At 43.9% G+C, this 20,258-nt stretch overlaps 1 long non-coding RNA gene across 1 annotated transcript in view; it reads left to right on the top strand.

Annotated features, from left to right (window-relative positions):
• Window positions 1-10,777: 10,777 nt before the first annotated feature.
• The window catches only part of LOC120890710 (uncharacterized), a 44,550-nt gene continuing 35,069 nt past the window's right edge, over window positions 10,778-20,258 (top strand). The window contains exon 1 of the long non-coding RNA XR_013427701.1: window positions 10,778-17,514. This is a non-coding gene — a long non-coding RNA (uncharacterized LOC120890710). The remainder of the gene's footprint in view (window positions 17,515-20,258) is intronic.

Genomic DNA, 20,258 nt, shown 5'->3' with positions numbered 1-20,258 from the left:
TGGTTTACATTGAGGTTCAGTCTTTGTTATACATTGAGTCTTGATAAGTGTACAATGGCATATATCTACCGTTACAGTATCACGTGCAAGAGTTTCATTGTCCTAGAAACCACTGTCCTCTACCTACTCAACCCTCCCTTTATCTAAACCTTTAGCAACCACTGATCTTTTTATTGGCTTCCTAGTTTTGCCTTTTCCAGAATATTATGTGGTTGGAATTATACATTAAGGGAACTTTCAGATGGGGTCTTTTCACTTAGCAGTATGTATTTAAGGTCCCGTCATATCTTTTTATAGCTTGATGGCTCATTTCTTTTAGCACTGAATAACATTCTGTTGCACGTACCATGATTCATTTATCTATTTACTTCTTAAAAGACATCTTGGTGGTCTCCAAGTTTTTTTTTTATGAACAAAGATGTTATAATTAGTCGTGTGGCAGTTTTTTATGTGGACATACATTTTCAACTTATTTGGATAAATACCAAGAAGTGTGATTGCGGGATCATGTGGTAAGAGTGTGTTTTGTTTTGCAAGAACCTGGCAAACTGTCTTCCAAAGTGGCTGCACCATTTTGCATTCCCACCAGCAATGAATGAAGAATGAATGAAGCAATGAATGAATGTACGTCCTTTCCAACATTTGGTGGTGCCAGTGTTTTGGACATTTGCCATTCTAAGAGGGGTGCGGTGGCATCTCCTAACAACATACAATGCTGAGCATCTTTTCTTGTGCTCATTTGCGATTTGTACCCATTCTTTGGTGAGATACTGTTCCAATTGTCTATATTTTATTTGGATAGTTTATTTCCTTATTGTTGAGTTTTAAATGTCTTTTGTATATTTTGGATACATATCCTTTTTTTTTTATCATTCATGTGCTTTGGAAATATTCCAATCAGTGGCTTATCTGTCCAGTTTCTTAACTGTGTCTTTTGCAGACCAAAAGTTTCCAATTTTAATGAACTCCAATTATCTCTCTTTTTTCTTTTATGGATCACATTTTTGGTGTTGTATCTAAAAGCTTATCACCAAAACCATGGCCTCCTGGATTTTCTCCTGATTTAGGTGTTCTTTAGGTTTGCACTTACATTTAGGTTTGTGGTGTGTTTTGAGTTAATTTTTGTGACATGTAAGATCTGTGTCTAAATTCATTTTTTTTTTGCATGTGGATGTCTAGTTGTTCCAGAATCATTTATTGAAAAGAATGTTCTTTCTCTATTGAATTGCTTTTGCTTATTTTTCAAAGATCAGTTGACCTGTATTTATGCAGATCTATTTCTGGGCTCCCTATTCTGTTCTATTGATCTGTCTCATTCACCAATACCACACTGTCTTGATAATTGTACCATTATGGTAAACACTGAAGATGCATAGTGTCAGTTCTCTGACTTTGTTCTTCTCAGTAGTGTGTTGGCTATCTTGGGTTCTCTGTATAAAATTTAGAATTCTGTCTGTCAATAACCACAAAATAATGAGATTTTTGACTGGGTCTACATTGAATCTCTAGATCATGTTGAGAAAACTGACATATTAACAATATTGTCTCCTATCTATAAGCCATAATTTTTAGTGACTTTATTGAAATATAATTCATATGCCATACAGTTAATTCATTTAAAGTCTAGAATTCAAAGTGAGTTTTTTGGTTTGTTTTTTGTATATGGACAGGTTTTATGCAACCACCACTACCACTATCTAATTTTACAACATTTTTTTCTTCCTCTGAATACAATTCATACTCAGTAGTGTCACTTAGATCTTCCTGTCCCCCACTTCAGCCCAGGTAACCACTAATATACTTTCTGTCTTTATAGATTTTCCTATCTGTACATTTCTGGATACTTCTTATAAATGGTCATTATATAAATAAAATATATAGTCTCTGTGTTTGCCTTCTTTCACTTAGCAGAATGTTTTAAAGATTCCTGTATTATAGCATGTATTGACACATTATTCCTTCTGATGGTGGAATGATATTGCATTTTATAGATATACTACAAATTATTTATCCATTCCTCCATTGATGGATATTTGGGTTGGTTCCACTGTTGGTTATGATGAACAATGTGGCTATGAACCTTTGGGTACGTGTGTTCATATGGATGTACCTGCTTATTTGTGTTCAATACATGCTGCAGAGTGGAATTGCTGAGTCAAGTGGTAATTTTATGTTTAGAATTTTGAGAAATTGCCAAATTGTTTTTCAAAAGAGGCTGCACCTTTTTGCAAACTCACCAGCAAAGTATGAGGGTTCTAATTTCTCCACATCTTTGCCAACGTTTGTTATTGCTTGTTACTTATTTATTTATTTTTTAATTATACCCATCCTGATGATTGGAATTTCACTGTGGTTTGTATCTACATTTCCCTAATGACTAATAATGTTGAACACCTTTTTATGTGCTTATTGGACATTTGCATATCTTCCTTGGAGGAATATCTATTCAGATCATTTGCCAACTCTAAAATTGGGTTATTTGTATTTTTATTATTGAGTTGTAAGAGTTTAAAAATATATTCTGGATACAATTCCTTTATTAGATATATGATTTGCAAATATTTTTTCACTCTGAGTTGTTTTTCCCCTTTCTTGATGATCATTTGCAGCACAAACATTTTTAATATTGATGTATTCCAACTTACCTATTTTTTTTCCTTTATCACTTGTGTGTTTTTGGCATATCTAAGAAATCATGACCTAAATCAAGGTCACAAAGACTTCTATATTTTGGTTTAAGAGTTTCCTAGTTTTACCATTTACTGAAAATTTAGCATTAATAAATCTATAGTTAGGTTAACTCAAACCAATTTTGAGTTAAGTTTTGTCTATAATCGAGTTAGGAGTCAACCTTATTCATTTACATGTGGAAATCCAGTTGTCCTGACTCTGTTGAAAAATTGTCCTTTCTCCATTGAATTATCTTGCTATTCTTGTTAAAAATTAATTGATCATAAATGTGAAGGTTGATTTCTATACTCACAATTCAATTCCATTGGTTTAGACGTCTATCTTTTTTCCAATACCACGTTGTCCTAATTACAGAGCAATTTCTTATCAAGTTTAGAAATCTAGAAATGTGATCCTCTCAAGTTGGCTCTTTTTAAAAGATCATTTAGCTATTTGGGATTTCTTGAATTTCCATATAAATTTGAAGATCTGTTTTTCCATTTCTGAAAAAAAAGGAAGTTGGACTTTTGACAGGGACTGTGTAAATCCGTAGGTCAGTTTGGGAGCATTGCCATCTTAACCACATCGTCTTGCAATCCAAGAACATGAGATCTCTTTCAAGTTATTTAGATATTGTTCAATTTCTTTAAACATTTTTATAGTTGTACAAATCTTTTACTTCTTTTGTTAAATTTATTTCTAAGTATTTTGTTCTTTTTGATATTGTAAATGGAATTATAATATCAATTGTAATTATATTATTTATATTACAAATGGAATTATAACTTCATTTCTAGAATGTTTATTGCCAGCATATAGGAACAAAATTTGCTTTGACAAGTTGAGCTTGTATCCTATGTCCTTGTTGAACCTTTAAAACTTATTTTAGTAGTTTTTTTTTTTTGGAGTGGATTCCTTATAATTTTCTAAATGCATGTCATCTAACATAGAGATGGTTTGACCTCCTCCTTTCCAAAGTGTCTGTCACCACCCAATTTTCTTGCCTAAATATATCTGGCTAAAATCTTAGGATTGCAACGTTAAATAGAAGTGGCAAAAGTGGAATCTTGTCTTTTCCCTCATCTTAGGGGAAAAACACTCTGTGAGTTGTTCCTTAGAAGCCTTATCAGATTGAGGAAGTTTCCTTCTTTTCCTAACTAGTTGAGTGTATTTATTTATTTTTAAGTTTAAAATATTTGATCTTTTTTTTAGTATGCATGACAGTAAGATGTATTTTGACATATTATACATACATAGAATATAACTTATTCTAATAAGGATCCTATTCTTGCAGTTGCACATGATGTGGAATTTCAAGAATTGTATATTCATATATGAACATAGGAAAGTCTGTCCGATTTATTCTACTGTCTTTCCTGTTCTCATCCCCAAATCCTTCCCTTCATTCCCTTTTGCCTAATCCACTGAACTTCTATTCTTCCCTCCCCTCCTTAGTGTGCTAGTTGAGTATTTTTATTATGAAAGGTTATTGTATCGTCAAAAGATTTTCTATATTTTGAAGTGCTCCCATTTATTTGTTCTTTATTAATATGGTATATTACTTAAATTGATTATCAAATATTAAACCAATATTATTTGCATGCATGGGGTACATCCTATTTGGTAATGGTGTATAATCCCTTTTATATGTTGCTGTACTTAGTTTTCTGGTGTTAAATATTTGTTCAGGAATATTCATAAGGGCTATTGGTCTATATATTTTTCTTTGGATGTCTTTGTTTTATTTTGCTGTCAGGTAATACTGGCCTCATGGAATGAATTCGAGGTGTTCCTCCTGCTTTGTTTTAAGGAAGACTTTGTGAAGGATTGATATTCTTCTTTGGTAGAATTCATCAGTGAAGCCAAATGAACCTAGGCTTTTCATTGTGGGATGTTTTAAAAGTACTAATTCAACATCTTCACCTGCTATAGGTATATTCAGAATGTCCGTTTCTTTATGGGCTAGTTTGGTAATTTATGTCTGCCTAGAAATTTGGCTATTTCATTTAATGTGTCTACTTTGTGGGCATGTAGTTGCTTAGAGCATTCTTTTATAATTCTTATTTCTGTAATGTGAGCAATGAAATCTTCCCTTTCTGTCCCAATTTTAGTAATTTAGGAATTCTTTTTCTTAATCACTTTAGCTAATATTTTGTCAATTTTAATGGGCATTCTCAAGAACAAAATTTTATTTTATCTTATTTTGCAGTGCTGGGGATCAAACTCAGGGCCATGTGCAAATGGTCTACCCCTGAGTTATACATCCAGCCCCTAAAAACCAACTTTTGAGTTTGTTTTTTTTCTCTTGTGTTTTTCTAATTTGTATTTCATTTATCTGCTCTAGATTTTTTTATTTTCTTCTTTCTTCTTGTTTTGTTTTAGCTTTAGTTTTCTTTTATTTATATATTTATATATATTTTAGCTTTAGTTTTCTTTTATTTATAATTATATCTTATATATATATATATTCTAATTAGTCATACATGGCTGTAGAATGCATTTTGATACATCATACATAAATGGAGTATAACTTCTCATTCGTCTGGTGGTACATGATGTAGAATCACACAGGTCATATAATCATGTGTGCACATAGGGAATAATGTCCAGTTCATTCTACTATCATTCCTACTCCCATGTCCCCTCTCCTCTCTTCACTTTCCTCTGTCTAGTCCAAATCTTTCTTATTATTTTTAATGTAGGTCTTTAGGGCTATAAATTTTCCTCTTTGTGCTAACTTAGCTGCATTCAGCACTTTTGCTATGCTGTATATTTGTTTTCATTCATGTCAAAGTATTTTCTATAGGACGTTTTCTTTGTCCATTGGTTATTTAGCAATGTGTTGTTTAATCTCCACACATTTGTGAAGTTCCTCAATTTCCTTCTGTTTTTGGTTTCTAATTTAATTTCATTGTAGTTAGAGAACATACTTTACTTTGTATAATTCCAAAACTTTAAAATTTATTGGGGCTTATTTTGTGGCCTAGAATAAGGTCTATCCTAAAGACAATTACATGTGTACATGGCAGAATGTATTCTGCTGCCAGTACATGGTTTGTTCTATGAGTGTCTTTTAGGTCTAGTTGGTTTATTGCATTGTTCAAGTCTTCAATTTTCTTGTTTTTTTTTTTTTTGCTTAACTATCTATCAGTATTGTATGTCAATTGTTCTACTCATTATTGAAGTCTCCAATTATTATTGATAAACTATTTTCCTTTTCAATTCTACTAGTTTTTTTTTTTTGCTCCATGTATTTTTGACCTGTTATTAGATAAATATGCATATATATATTTTTGGTACTGGGGATTAAATTCAGGGGCACTTGACCACTGAGCCACATCCCCAGTCTTATTTTGTATTTAGAGACAGGGTCTCACTGAGTTGCTTAGTACTTTGCTTTTGCTGAGTCGGGCTTTGAACTTGCGATTCTCCTTCCTCACCTCCCAAGCTGCTTGGATTACAGGTGTGTGCCACCTTGCCGGCTGCATATATGTTTACAGTTGTAATATTTTTAGACACATGGACTTCTGTACCGTTATAAAATGTTCTTTGTTATCTCTAGAAGCATAGAATCTCTCCCCTACAAATGAGCTGGGGCTAGGGTAATTGGGTCCCCACTATTCTTGGCCCTCAAATCTAGTATGGAAATTCCACCCTAGGGGTGGAGGCTGAATGGAGGAGGTTGATCCTCCCAAAAGAACTTCTGAAACACAGAGCTGGGGAGAGAAACAAGAAAAGCCAAGAGTCTGTCTCTTCCCCAGAGAGGGAGCTAGACGGGGAGGGAGGCTCTTCTTGGCCCCACTAGCTTAGGGTAGTGCTTCCAAAAATGGAACTGGGAGTGGTGGTTGAAGTTCAAATGTCACAGGCTTCTGTTGTTCTAATGACACTTAGTAGTTTTATTCGTGAGTGCCTATTACTCCCTTGGTCTTATACCCTTAGGATAATTTCCAGAGAGCTTAAATAATTATAAAAAATAATCTCCACCCCATTCTTGCTTTGTTGGAGAGAGTCTGCCACATTCCTCCCTCTGCCTTTTGGACAGCTCTGTCCCTCCAGGACGAATGGCTAAAGAGATAAATATGACTAAGTAGAGCCGGTTCATGTTGAGCACCACCTAGAAATTCCTGACTGTTGAGATTGCCATGACAAGAAATAAGGAAAAACAAGACATAATCCCTGGCAGCACCAAATTATAAAGAAATAAGAGCTGGTTGCTGAGTGGCCACATATTTGCCTTCTACTTCTCTGAGAGATCAATCTCATTACTCATCAACTCAAAATTATGGCAGCAATAAAAGCGCAATTGCATTTGTGTGAAGGCCTAACCCAGCCCAGTGCTCCGGATTCCTTATACGCTCGGTGGGCAAAAGCCAAGTCAGGAGGCTGGTTAGTAAGGGATGGTAGATCTAAAAAAAAAAAATTTCTAATTATGTAGTCAAGAGAGAAAGTGGAACCCGGCGGAAATGAAGAAATGCCATTCCCACCCTGGGTGACTCCTGTCCGAAGAAGAGCTTGGTGGCGGCGTGCTGAGGGAGGCTGAGGTATCAGATCCAGAGGCCGGACGGACATGTTTACTGGGCCAGGGTGTTAACTTGGTGTTGTAATGATCAGAAGTCCAAGAGCACCCCACAGCCAGGCAAGGATGGGCCAGGAAAGGATGGCAGTGGGGTGGGTAGTTAGTCTTGGCAGGTGGTTAGCTGCAGCAGAGAGGTCCAGCTGGACCCCACCCTGCATGGCCCTGGGGGAACAGAAACCGAGGCACAAGATAAATCCAGTGTTTATGGGATGCAAATTCAAAATGAGACCAAACATCCTGGCTGGTGAGGATGAACCAGGAAAGCAGGCTGCATATTTCTTAAATTCTCCTGAGTACCAGATGATCGGGTCCTGAGTCTGTAGCTGTAGGCATTTGAGATCCTTGTGGGGCAGAGAATTGCATAGAACACGCAGCTGTCCTTACTGTAGCACAGTAATAAGAAGCAATAATAATAATAATAATAATAATAATCAGGCAATAATAATAATTATCAGGCAATAATAATCAGAGTAATACTAATAGTAGTAACAGCAGCAACAAACATTTCTATAGCACTTATAAGATGCAAGGCTGTCTTTGTGTGTGTGTGTGTGTGTGTGTGTGTGTGTGTGTGTGTGTGTTCTGGGGATTGAATCCAGGGGCACTTTACCACTCAGCTATGTCCCCAGCCCTTTTTATTTTATTTTATTTTTTTAGTTTGAGTCAAGGTCTCACTATGTTCTTCTAGGGGTCTTGCTAAGTTGCTGAGGCTGGCCTCAGACTAGTGATTCACCTGCCTCAGCCTCCTGATTTGCTGCGATTATAGGCATCAGTTACCACACCTGGTTGTCTTCTGAACAGGCATTTTATCTCCTTACAACCCCATGGAGTAAATACCCCCATTTTAGAGACAAGAAAGACAACAGGCTGAGAACATTTAAGTGACTGGGTCTGCACTGCACAGCCAGCATTTACTGGAATCAGGGCTCAAACCCAGTCGGTCTGGCTCCATGTCTTAGCCACTGCACGCTATCATGTCAAATGATCTCTGAACTTATCTTCTCATCCTTAAATGGGAAGAGCAATAGACCCCTCATTAGATTATAGGGAAGAATAAACGTCTGTGGGCATGCATATAAGCCAGAACTTATGGCCCCTGTGCTCCTTCTTGGTGATTGCTCCGACCCTCTGGGCTGCCCTTACACACAGCCCCTTCTGTCTGCTTTAATAATTGATAACAAGCTGTAGATGGAAGACTTCACCATGTGATGTTTTATTGCATTAGCCTTCTAAGGCAACCAGATATTCATTGCATCGTTCTCTATACCTCTCTGTATAACGCATATATTTCATAATAAGCTAAAAGTTTAAATGAGTGTGGGCTGGGGCGGGGTGAGGAGCCAGGACACCAGCTCATGGAGGCCTCCACTGGCTTAAGATATTCTCTGCTCACTGATAGGGCTGTTGGATAAGCCTAGCTTTCCAGATGTGGTCTGGAAACATCTGGAAAGAAAGCTAATGTTTCAGGCGGGCAAATCTATACCTTGAGAAAAGGAGGCAAAGCAGGGGAGGAGAGAAATGTACAAGAAAACTAGCTGGAGAGCCGTGTACTAGGGAAGGCCAGGCAAGGAGGGTGGGGAGGGTGTGTGGCTGACCTGGTGAGAGGCAGAGGGCAGAGAAAGGCCACTGGGTAGAGCCACGAAAAGTCCCTGGTCATCTCCTGGAGAGTGGCCTTGGAATTTGTCAGTAACTCTTGTCTCTTTCTACAGAAGCATTGGTAACACTTGGCCCACAATGTATGCATTCTGCTGACTTAGTAAGGAGTGGATAGGGAGGGGAAATGGGAACCCGGGATAAAAGAGGAACTAAAACATGATAAGAGCCTAGCTTGACTGAACCTCCTGGAATTCCAGGCAACAAGTGCCAAGTGGAAGTTACGAAGCTCAGCTCATTAGAAAGGAGGCCACAGGCTGTTTCTTCAAAAGAAGCATTTTTTTTCTCCTCTGCTTAAGATAGCCTTTGATACTTTGGGATGCTTGCAGATAGAAAAGATTAAATTCCCAGTTAGGAAAGGGAACGGATAAAAGTTGGGGAGGAGGAAACCAAAATTTCATAGTGAATGTTTTGTAAAAGAGTTTTGTTAGATGCATCTTGCAAAATGGAAACAACAGTGATTAAAATGAGTTGACTTTACACTTGACATGTGTTATGGTTTTGATGTGAGGTGTCCCTCAAAAGCTCCCACGTGAGACAGTGCAAGAAGGTTCAGAGGAGAGATGATTGGGTGGTCAGGGTCTTCATCCGTGGATTAATGCCTGATGGGTATTCACTGAGGTGTGGGGTGTGGCTGGAGGAGGTGGGAATTGGGGTGTGGCTTTGGGATATATTTATATATCTGGCCAGCGGAGGCTCTCTGCTTCCCCCTGCCACACTCTGCTGCTGCAATGTTCAGCCTCACCTGGAGCCCCCGAGGAATGGAGCCGGCCTCCTATGGACCAACACCTCTTGAAACTCTGAGCCCTTGAATAAACTTTTCCTCCTAAAATTTCTCTGGTCAGATCTTTTTAGTCACAGCAGTTGAAAAGGGTAACCCAACCACCACTGAAGTCCCATCTGTGACTCTTTGTCCTCTTTGACCGTGCTGAACCGAGGGGATGACTTTTTGGGATGGAATTTTTCCAACAAAAGTCCATGGTAGAATGAAAGAACATTTTCAAATTCATGTTTGACTTGGGCAGCATAATCACATGCAGGGTTATTCATAAAAAACAGAAGAAAGAAAGAAAAGCAGGGTTTTGCAAAAAAAAAAAAAAATCTCTTTTGAGTGCTTCCCCAATTTTCTCAGAAGCGTCTCCTCTTCCTTTGATATTCCAGCCGTTCTCTCTCACAGTCTCTTGGTTTTCTTTGTCCTGGATGTTTTCTTCTCTGGGCGGTGTTGACGGCTCCAACTCTCCAAACACGTACTTGTCGAAGCCTTTGCTCACGACGATGCCAGCAGTGACTCTCATGGACTTTATGAAATCCTGCCCTCCTTTTTTTGTGAGATTGGCCATTATACTTTGCAATCAGTTTGCATTGTATTCCCAGTGTATTGATCATCTGTCAGCCCGTGAGATGGAGCGGCAGTGACGTGGATGGGACAAAATCAGCCTCGCTGCGACAGGGAGGGGAATGTTACCGACGGAGGACTAATATGAGGAGTGGAGACCTTTCTTTTTCTTCCCTAGGTAACCTAATATTTGTGGAGGGTCAGATAATGGATGCTAAAATAAGAGAAAGCCCTGTATTAAACTCTAAGTGTTTCTCACATGGCCCTTTACAGAGAGGACCCCAAAGGTAAAGACACTGTCAAAAAATCCGCCTAACAGCAGGTGTGTGGTCCAATTGGTGGCACATTTCACGTGGCTATTTCTTGTAATCACTGCTGACAAAAATTGGAGGGGAACATTCAGACCCAGCTCGGTGAAGGTCATTTGGTGCAGGGCTGATGGCCCAGCATGTAGTTTGTCTGTATTAGTTATCTATTGCAGCATAACAAATGACTCCCAACTTATCAGCTTAAAACAACAACATTTGTTATCACCTAGTTTCTCTAGGTTAGAACTCCAAGAGCAGCGGAGCTGGGGATCAACCAGGGCTGCAGTCATCTGAATATTGCCCAGGCCTGGAGGGTTTGTTTCCAAGCTCACTCATGTGGTCATTGGCAGGAAGCTTGGATTTTAAGTGAGCCCTGCTATAGGGTTTCCCATGACGTCACTTCCTCCAAATCTACTCCTCCAAGAGCAAGGTAAGGACCCAACAGAAGCCACGGTGTTTTTCATAACATGATGTTGGAAGTGATATGCTATCCTTTCTGCTTCTAACAGTCATCCTGGCACAGTGTGGGAGGTGACTCCACAAGGACATGAATGGCAGGAGGTGGTGATCATCTTGGGGTGGCATTTTTGGAAATTGGCTACTGTGTAGCCTGTGGGTTGATTGGCTATAAGGGAGAAGCAGTTCTCATATAGCAACAATTTGAAAAGGGCAAGGAATTTTGAGAGAAGAAACAGGAGGGAATAGATGGAAAGAACTTATGGAGTAAGGGGTGTGGGAGCATCTCAGGGCTGCCCCATACAGTTGTGCTGGCTGTACACTGCACTATTTTAGGAGTGGAGGCAACCCAGCCTCTTCTTTACAGAAGTTTGCCCAAAAAGGGAGCTTTACTATAGTCACTTCTTCATGTGCAGAAATAACCCAGATGTCTCTGGAAGCTGGGTGTGTGGAGCCCATTCTCTGGGAAGCTCAGGTGGCCACTCAGTGAGTTGGTCTAACTGATATCTGTGAACCCTTGCTCTTGTGTGATGTTCTTTTCTTCTGCCAAAGGAACTGGTACAGGTGGGTGCTGGGGGGCTGTCACGGGAGAGGAGGCTTCACTTGGGTCTGTCAGCATGACTCAGCAGCCATGGCAGCAAAGCAGAGCAGCTTTCTTCTCTTCAGCATCTACAGTTCCACTCACGCCCCCGTCCAAAAGAAGGGTGGACGGGAACACAGCCACGGGGGAATGAAGCCCCAGAGTTTCACGGATGGAGAGTCAGAAGACACCAAGTTCTGTTTCTGGATTCATCGATGACTTCCTGTTACTCTGTTATGGGGTGGATGGTGTGTCCCCGCCCAACGCTATACATCGAAGCCCCAACTCTCAGTACCCCAGAATGTGACTGTGTTTGAGAAGAGCGCCTACAGAGGGGGGATTAAGTTAAGAAGAGGTCATTAAAGTGGACTCCAATTCACTCTGCTTGGGGTCCTTATAAGAAGAGATCAGGGGGCAGGGGGCAATGAGGCACACCTGTCATCCCAGCAGCTCAAGAGGCCGAGGCAGGAGGATCATGAGTTCAAAACCAGCTTTAGCAACCGAGCAAGGCCCTAAGCAACTCAATAAGAATCTGTCTCTAAATAAAATATAAAATAGGAGTGGGCATGTGCCTCCGTGGTCAAGTGCCCCTGTGGTTGAGTTTAATCCCTGGTACCATCAAAAAAAAAATAAATAAATAAAAAAAGAAAGAAAGAGGAAGAAGAGAAGATTAGAAAATACTGGGGAATGATATTGGCCACATTATCTTGTTCTGTTATGTGCTGGCATGAATATGTAACAGCAAATCCCCCATTACATATTACTATAATGCACCAGTAAAAAAAAATATGGAAAAAAGAAGGGGTGTAGGACAAACACATATTCAGAGGGAAGAGCTTGTGCAGACCCAGAGAGAAGACATCCATCTACAAGCCAAGGAGAGGACTCAGAAGAACCCAACCTTGCCACTTTGCCCTCAGCCTTCTGGCTTTCAGAATTGTGGGGGGGAAAAAAATGAATTCTTATTATTTAGGCCAACCAGCCTGAGGTCCTTTCTTGTGGCAGCTTCAGCAAACTCGCGTATTCTGGACCAGTCTTTATCCTTTGTGTGCTCTGGCCTTGCAATGCTTAGAATGATGGGCATCCTGTCTGCAGGGCTCACACGTGACGTTCAAGCTGCCAATGTGGTCCTTTTGTAAAACTGAGAAAAGATGCCCTTCTTTCATGCAGATGCAGCCTTGCACGGGGTGGATCGGCTTGGGGAGGGAGGCACTGGCGAGTGCCTTTACCCCTAGACTGCATGCACTTGTGCTGGGTGCAACCTGCAGGTTTTTGTGTGGTGACTCTGTCCATGAAGGAGGCTCTGGATTCCCTGCAATGGGAGAGATGCCAGCTCTGGCTGGGCAGGCTGTCCCTGCTGCTTTCCTCAAGGGACGAGAAGATAGAGGTGGCATCTCTTTCTCCTCATTGCCCTTTCTTAGAGCCAACTCAGTGGAAAACTTCTGCAAATGATGCATTAAACTTTTAAATTTACAACGTACTTTGCAAGTCTACTGTACCTTAATCACATAACACACCAAAAAGGTTGGAGAGAGCTCCTTTTAAAACATTTTATGAATTCATGGCTCTGTACTCACCGTCTCATTCTCATTCTCCACCAGAGATACTTACAAACTCCGACATTTACATATTCATATATATATATATATAGAAATATCGCCCCGCTCAATATATAAATACATTTTAATATCACTTTGAGGAAATTTGTAGACCTGGCTACCTTGTCTCGGATTAATGAATATTTGGTTGGATGAAACTAGCTCTTCCTTGACAAATTTCCTCCACCTAAGCCCAAAGCTCAGGCCATGCCATAATTCTCTTCCCATTTCTTGGTCCCCCAAGGTTGCTCAGGAGAGCTGGAGAAGCGAGGGAGTGGATCTAGCAGACTGAACCTGGGCTTGGCGTGGTCATGGGCGGTGGACCAAGGGCTAAGGCCCATCTGTGCCCTTCTCCCCCTTGCCTTGGGTAGCGGAGGGTGATCTGATGGCTTAGAGCTGCCAAGACCTGCAGCTCTGTTTCCCTGGGCTTTTCCCAGAACCTCTGGAGGCTAATCTCCATGTGGCAGAAGAACAGCAATCCCCAGGAACTGCCACTGGACGGAGCCCGTGTGTGACTACTTCAGCCTGTGGGCCACTTTCAGGTGTGTGTTCAGGGGCTCTCCAGGGGACACTGTAATACTTACCCTCCTCCTACGTCACTTCTCTTCTCCCCTACCTGTGTTGCTGGTACTTCCAAATAAATTATTAGCCCTTACATCCTGTCTCAGGCTCTGCTTCTTGGAGGAACCCAAGTGACATCCCCCTCCATATTATAAAAGACTCTGCTCCAAGCTTGGTATAGAGTCAGCTAATTGCTGTGGCCCAATGAGCTTGGCCAGAGTGGTCCCTGCTGTGAATTTGCTGCTACCGGGCACATTTAAGGTTCATATCCTGAAGCACATCCAGAGGGTCTTATAAAAACACTATGGGGTGGAGATTGTTATCCTGTTTATAAATTCTTAAGTAAAGAGGGGAGTCAGGTTTAGGAAGTGGAAGGATGGAGAGGGAATTCACAGCTCTGGTATAGGTATTCCATTCTAGAGGCTTCCCATGCTTTAAAAAATGTTTAATTTTGAGCTGACCAAAAAGTTGCAAAAGATGAAGCATGGCTTATATTCCTCACCCCCCCTTTCTTCTTCTAGAATCACAATATGATAGATACAGAAATGAAGACAGAGGGCTGGGGTTGTAGCTCAGTGTCAGAGGGCTTGCCTCGCACATGGGAGGAACGGAGTTCGATCCTGAACTGAGTTTGATCCTCAGCACCACATAAACAAGTCAAATAAAGGTACTGTGCCCATTTACAACTAAAAATATATTTTTTTAAAAAAAATGAAGACAGAGTCACCCCTGCCTCTCTCAGGTGCCACATATCCGTGTCACTACGGGAGCTCATTCGATGCTGGTCCACAAGATTATAATGGGATCAGAACAGGAGCATGTGGCTGCCAAAGAGGTGAGAGAAAAGGAAACTGCAGGGGGAGAAAAAGAACACCTGAGGAAATTCACCGTGAGGGGTCTAGCAGAAGCTTTTGCAGACCTTAACAAGTTCCTTAAAATGTTTGAAAATAGGGGCCCTGACACTGACAGGTTTTTGTGGCTAGAGAGGGAAGTTCATGATGTATGATCTGCTAACAACCAACTCTATGATGAAAAGGAAAACAAGCCAAGTAAACCACCCTGGACGTATTTCCCAAGGGTGACACCTGCCAAGAAGAGTTTAGGCAGGACCTTCAGGAGGGATTCCAGAAGGGGGCATCTCTATCGTAGGACGTGATATTTCCATGCCTGTGGTTCCTCTAAAGACCTCCCACAAGATGTAAAGAGAGAAGACAATGATACTGATGACCCTGGCCCTGGTAGGCCCAGGCTAATTTGTGTGTTTGTGTCTTCATTTTCAACAAAATAGTAAAAAAAAATTTAAGAAAATAGAGAAACGTTTCCAGAATGAGGATCTAAAGAAAGTGGTTTCGTACAGCCATAGAACTGTTCTCCAAACAAAGAGTTTAAAAAGTTCATAAAGTAAAAAGTTTGGGAAATCAACTTATTATTGAAGAAAAATCTTGTGTGAAGAAGGAAAAAAAACACCACTTATTGAAGAAAGAAAAATTTTAATTTCATGTAGCTGAAGCGTGCAGTGTTTATAAAGTCGACAACAGTGTCCAGTAACTTGCGAGACCTTCACGTTCACTTCCCACTCACTCACTGGTTCACCCAGAACCACCGCCAGTCCTGCAAGCTCCCTTCACGGGACATGTATGTACTCCTGCGCACGTTGCTAGGCACACCCGCATTTCCTAGCTCTGTCTGATGAGTGGGCCTAGGAGTGACACCTCAGGGCCAGTGAACACACCAGCAATCCAGACTTTGGGCTCTAAACACCATCCATTCTCCATGAAAAGGAACCAGGGGTTCCTAAGAGAAACAGTTGATTCTAGGGCTGAAGAATGGAAAACACCAAGATGTGCTCGGAACATCTGGAGGGTGGGAAGAAGGAGACAGCCTGGTGGAACGCCACGGTCCACACAACTTGAGCTTCCAAAACCAAGCTGGCACTGGGTCTTAGATGGGAAGACTGAATGGAGACATTTAAAAATTAGATTTTTTTTTAAAGATAAAAATCACCCTATGAGATAGGCATCATGCTCAGAAATTTACAAAATTCTTGAGGCCACACAGGAGTGAAGATTCGAATCCTGGTCTAAATACACAGAAGGCCACTACGGGCCACGCCTCTGCCATTGGGTCCAGAAGGATCCCTCCACACTGGAAAGCCCTGGCTTCTGCGGAGTCCAGCAGCACAGAAGCCCTCGGCCTCTCACTCAGATGGAGTCTCAGGTCCTGTCGGGGGTCCTGGGGAAGGGAGGGAGTTAGGCTGAGAGGCAGGGGGGCAGCAGAGGGTGGAAACCTGACCTCCCCTCTGAAGCACCCCGCGGTGCCCAGATGCCTTCCTTGATAGTAGGGCTCCCCGATTCCTCCTCATCCGCCCACATTTCCTGGGGGTTGGTGGAGAGAGTGGACGATTCCCACACTGCTGTCAGAGTGACCTGGGTGATGAATGGCCCCAAACAGCAAGGAAGGGAAGGAGTGGCATTCCTCTCCTTCCAACTCTCCCTGGGCTCTAGATAAATTGCCTCTGTCGCAGCCGGGCCGGGGAGCTGTGATGTGGTTGGGTGGCCGTGTGCCAGCCTGGCCCTGCCTCCCAGCGTGGGGACTGATCCTGCTGGCCAGTTTTCAAAAAAAAAAAAAGAAAGAAGGGAGCAGGGGTCCACTGCTCTTTACGGTTAAAGCCTGTCTCTCCAGGGTCTTGGCCCCTTCACCGCCACCATGGTATGCCTTTCTCATGGATGAGGAGCCCACCTCTGTGTGGAGGAGGGTCTGTCCTTCGCTGTATCCACAGCTGATGCTCAGATGCAGACTGGGCCAGAGGCAGAGGGATGGATGAGATGAGCTGTCAGAGACGGGATCCTTCCTGTGCAGGTTGGGATTACCCGATGGGTTTTGAGTACTGGCCCTAAATTATCAAGATTTATCATGCTCCACTATTTTAGAACTGAAAAGGGACAGGAAGGGTGGACCCTGATTTTTCCCACTGTATCCAGTAGCCTTCCCTATCTTGGCAGTGGGACCTGGTTAACATGTCCTGCTGTGTCTGTCTTTCTTCCCAGGGCCCTGGCCTTAAGGCCGTCCCCTCCTCCCTGCCGGAATGGAGGCAAGGCATCCTGTTGTCCCCTGCCTCCACGCTCATTCTCTCTGATCCATCTTCTACCAGCAGCTAGGGCAAGGTACACGTCTCCCCCAGGATCTTCCCTTGGCCCTTCATCATGAAGATGGAATCTGCCTCTGACTGCATGTGTGTGGTCTTCCATGACTCTGCCCTGCCCAGCCTGGCTGACTTCTCCAGCTTTGTCTTTCTCTGATCATGCTGAAGCAAACTCTAATCTTCTTCTTATTCTGATATTTTTTTCTTTTTTTTTTCAGGACTGGGATCAAATCTAGGGCCTAAATTTGAATACTAGCAAACACTTTACTGCAGAGCTATATCCCCAGCCCTTTTTCTTTTTGAGACAGGGTCTCACTAAATTGCCCAGTCTGCCCTCACACTTGTGATCCTCCTGCCTCAGCCTCCTGAGCAGCTGGGTTACAGGTGTACACCACCGCCTCCTGTGAAACTCTAATGTGGGAGGATCTGCTTTCTCTTGCCATTAGTAAGGTGCTTAAACGAGCTCCTGGTTATCACTAGAGCCTCAGCTTCCTCTAGGAGGCCCTCCCCAGGCTAGATTAAACGCGGCCTTCCTCTGCCATCCCACGGAAGCCTCCTGACATCATCATCTGGTGAGCTCATCAGACTCCCCATGACTGAGGCTCGCAGGACCTGCCACACACTACCCTTGCAGGTGAGTGAGCCGATCAGATCCTCACCCCATTCTCTGTTGAACGTCTTCATTTTCAGATACTGTTGCTGGGGCACAAAGCAGGGAAGGGACTCTCCCAAGGCTTCAGAGCTTTGTCTGTGTCAAAGTCAAGCTTGAACTTAGCCCAGGCTCCTGACTGCTTAGCTGTACCACGTGTGGTCAGTGAGTAGCAGACACGATTGCTTTCTCGTGGCTTTGAGCAGGAGGGCTGAGCTCCCGGGGCTTCCAGCAGAATTTCCAGAATTGCACCTGCTTTGGGAGGACCTGAGGGCTGGCCAGTTACACCCCCGAGGCTGGCTTCCTGTTTTTGTGAGTGAAGGTTTAGGGGGACACAGCCGTGCCCAGTTATTGACATGCTGTCTGTGGCTGCTCTGGCCGCACCATGGCAAAGCTGAGTGGCTGTGACAGAGATCTTAGGGCCCCCCAAAATCTAAAGTACCTGCCATCTGGCCACTGAAGAAAAGCTTCACAGAGCCCCACCAGACCGGCCCACATGGCTGGGAAGTGGACAAGCTGAGGTGGGGACAGAAGACCTTTCAGTTTCCCAATCCCATAAATTCCAAATTTTGTACCAATTTCCAAGGTCTCTCCCCTACATCCGAGACAGGCCACATGCAGAGGGGACATAAAGACTAATGGAGGTGGGGGTGGCGAGGGCCAGGTCCAGCCTCAGTCGGCTGCTGGGCTCTGTCTTCCCTAAGTTCCTCCCTGCTCTGGGTCTGCGGCTCAGCCAGCTGGCGGTCTATGGCGTCCACGCCAGAAGCTCCAGCCTCTTCTTCAGTCCTTTTGGGGCTTCAGTTCCTCACAGAACAGCTGGTCATCCTCCTGGTGCCCAGGGCCAGCTCGCTCCCTCCAGGCGGGTGCCAAGAATTAAAGTCCACATCTCCTCCAGACGGCTTCCTCTCTCTCGGGGGGGACCCATCACCCCAGATTGGTTTCGGCGCCACAGATGGAGTTGGTTATGAAAGTGCATCGATAAGTGGAATTGGGGAAAGATGAAGCACCCAGCGTGGAGAAGAGCTGGTGTGTGTGTGCGCGTGTGTGTGTAGGAGTGTGGGAGATGGGAGTTGGGATTTCAGAGGGGACAGAGGGCAAAGGCTCAGGGAGGGGAGGGTGGTATGGGGCTGTCAGCAGCAAAAAAAAAAAAAAAAAAAAAAGTTGATTTAAAATCAATTTCCCAGCCAAGTAGAATCGCTCTTGCCAGGGTGAAATACAACGTGAAATGGCACAGAAAGGCGAGCTCGGGCCCTGCCCTGGTGCACCTCGGGCTTTACTGCTTATGAAGCAAATAAATAACTTTCTCCATGAGCAGCGAGGCTGGCACCATCATCACAGCAGGCGCGGATGCCAGGTGTCACTAGCGCTGGTCCCTGGACTGGGGGCATCAGACTTGAGAGGGCCGAGGCCCTTGGGGGCTGCCCTGGCTCTGCACACCGGCGGCTTCAGCCTCCCACCGTCTCGGGCACACTCGCCACGAGCCCACCCTTTGGCCTGCAGTTCTGATACGAGCAGTCTTTTGGTGGCCAGTGACTTGGTTTAGGTTACCAGGGGCTCTACTGGCTGAAGTTGCCAGATTTCAGCCCGGGCACGGGCTCACACACTTCAGTTCTCCTGGGATAGGCCCCTCGGTCTCTCTGGATGTCACATCGGTTCTCCCAGGTGCGTTTTCTCTATCTCCCCAATCCCAGGTTTCACCCACAGAGGGGACAATGCTTTGTTTTCCTTGTTTTTAATCTGAGGAATCTCAGGGAAGGGCTTGGGTCGGCATGCCATGGTGTCATGCCTCTTTGGGGACCTAGATCCCGCTGAAACTAAGTGCCTGGGGTTGGAGGAGGAAAATGAGCCCAAAGAAGTGGACATTCAGTTCCCAGAGAAAGGAAGGATCTGGACACAACTCCGCTGTCCTAGGGTCCTGCCCTCCGAGCCTCCCAGCGGCAAAGCATGTCCCTCCCACCTGCCTGCACCTTAGGGTGTCTCCTCTGCTCCTCACCATCCGACCTGCAGTGCCACCCTGACACTGCGAATCCTCCAAGGCTCAGATGCTGCCCACAGATCACGGCCTCCTCCCCTTCAGCGGGTCTCCTGCAGGGGCTGAGGGGCTGTGCGGCTCTTGGCTGCAGCTTTGGCCAGTCTCCATCTTTCCTGTGTCGTGGAAATGTGCTCTCCTGGCTTCGAGGCCACCTCCCTGCCTGCCCTCAGTGCACTCCCGGCCCTTCCTCTGCAGAGAGCTGCCGATCCCAGAGCTCCATTGGTAGTGGCTAGTGAATGGGGTGTTCCGCCCTGCACGTGGAGCCAGCCCACCTGTGGTCACTCTCTCCAAGCCCAGGTGTTTTCAAAGGAGCCCTGACAGTCTCAGGGATTCACAGGGCCATGAGGAGGGGCCGAGTGGGGAGGCTGCAGGCACTGGAGGAAAAGGAGCAGGAGAGGGCTGCTTCCTGAGTTTCTGCTTCATCTTTCCAGGAGTGGGTGCTGAGGGGTGGGGTCTCAGAGCGATGCTGGGAATTCCAGGGCCTTCCTTGGGGGAGACCACCTTGGGCCTCAGGATTAGGGCTGTGACTAGCTGATGGGGCTGTTCCTTGTAGGAGAGACCTGTCCCTTCTGCTGTCCTTGGCCAGCAGACACGGTGACCATGATTCAGGACACTCTGGAGGAGGTGTTAGTCCTGGGTAGGAGGTTAGGTGTCCTGATACTTAACAGGTCCTTCCAAATCCTAAATCACTGTGACT

Source organism: Ictidomys tridecemlineatus, chromosome 11 (genome assembly GCF_052094955.1).
Source record: "Ictidomys tridecemlineatus isolate mIctTri1 chromosome 11, mIctTri1.hap1, whole genome shotgun sequence".
In the NCBI taxonomy this organism is placed as follows: domain Eukaryota; kingdom Metazoa; phylum Chordata; class Mammalia; order Rodentia; family Sciuridae; genus Ictidomys; species Ictidomys tridecemlineatus.
This window is presented reverse-complemented; position numbering and strand designations above follow the sequence as displayed.